Source organism: Pteropus vampyrus, unplaced genomic scaffold, assembly GCF_000151845.1.
Source record: "Pteropus vampyrus isolate Shadow unplaced genomic scaffold, Pvam_2.0 Scaffold22851, whole genome shotgun sequence".
Taxonomy (NCBI): domain Eukaryota; kingdom Metazoa; phylum Chordata; class Mammalia; order Chiroptera; family Pteropodidae; genus Pteropus; species Pteropus vampyrus.
Window position 1 is genome coordinate 1 of NW_011911632.1, and position 1,501 is coordinate 1,501.

The 1,501-nt window shown below is 67.0% G+C and overlaps 1 pseudogene; it reads right to left on the minus strand.

The window, feature by feature from the left end:
- Positions 1–34: 34 nt before the first annotated feature.
- LOC105311046 lies at positions 35–1,495 on the minus strand (annotated as a pseudogene).
- Between the last annotated feature and the right edge of the window lie 6 nt (positions 1,496–1,501).

Here is a 1,501-nt window from a genome sequence, read left to right on the forward strand (position 1 = left end):
CCCTGACCGTGTGTGGCGGGGCGGGGAGCCCCACCGGTTCCTGTGCGCTCGTGGCGCGCGCGGCCCCGTGCCCTGTCCCCCGGGCCGGCCCTCACCTCCAGCTGCAGGTCTCGGCTCCGCATGACCGCCATGTTCTTCTCCTCGCTGAGCTGGGCGTAGCGCATGGCCAGGTTGTAGTTGTCGTCCTTGACCTTGACCAGCTCGTCGTTGTAGCTGTCCCGCTCCTCCTTCATCTTGTAGTAGCGCTCCTGGAAGGTCAGCAGCTCCACCCGCGTCAGCGTCAGCTGCTTCTTCTCGTCCTCCAGCTGCCGCGACTTGGCCAGCAGCTCGCAGCGCTGCAGGTCCTTGGCCTTCATCTGCTGCTGCAGCTTGATGACCTCGTTCATCAGGAAGTGCGTCAGGCCCTCGTGGCCCTCCTCCACTGTGGACAGGGGCAGCGGTCAGGCCCGCGGCCGCGTGGCGCGGGGCCCGGCCTGGGGCGGGGGGCATTCGTGCACTCGCTCGCTCACCCACCAACACTCTCCCGAGTCTTACTACCCCCCGGGGAGTCGGGCGAGCAAACGCCTGGGTCCCGGTGGCGCTTGCGGTCTGGGAGGGGAGACAGACGTTGAGAAAGCAAATGATCACACGCAGCTACGAGCACAGACTGCGAGGGTGTTGCTTTGTGAGAGCGACAGGGGCCGGTCCAGCCGGGTGGCCGCAGGGGTTGGGGGAGGCTCCCAGCAGCTGGGCCCGAAGCCTTAGGCGCAGGAGGGAAAACAGCTCTCAGAAGGGGGCGCGTCGCCGAGGGCCTGCTGGGAGGAGAGGGGGACCCGGCTCGTCGCAGTGACTGACCGAAAACAGAAGCGGCTGGAGCCCGGCAGAGGCAGGGGCTGAGGCCGGGAGCGCCAGCAGGGCTGGGCCCTGGACGGCCCTTGTGGGCCGCATTAAAGATCGGCGTTTTTAGACGGACGCGGTGGACACGCACTGAAGGGGTCTAGGCCGGGCAGGTGCGCCTGAGGAGCAGAGGAAGCATAGGCGGGAGGGGCCGCTGTAGAGCTGATGGGGCTGTGGGGGTCTGGACGGGGTGGCAGTGGAGACGGAGAGAAGCCTGAGGGAGGAGAAGCAGGAAGACAAGCTGACCGCGGCTCTGGCCCAGGGACGCTGGCAAGAGAGCGGGCCAGGCGAGGCCAAGCGCCGGCGGGCAGTACGAGTGTCTGCCCCTCCGCGCCGGCACCCACGGGGGCGTTCCGCGAACACCCACTTCCCTCGGCTCCTGCTTCAGGGTGCCCTGCCACCTGCCGTTCATCATCAGGCAGAAGTAAGTGCTTGACAGCCCGCAAGTGCCACGGGGGCACTGTCCTAATGTCACAGATTCATAGCTTTAGAACGGCCCCACCACGGGACAGGGACACACACACACACACACACACACGCCTCCCCCCAGGGTCCGAATGCCCCCGATGGCTACACCACTCACCCACGATGGTGGAGAATCTGCGGGTGGGCTCCTTGCCCGTCA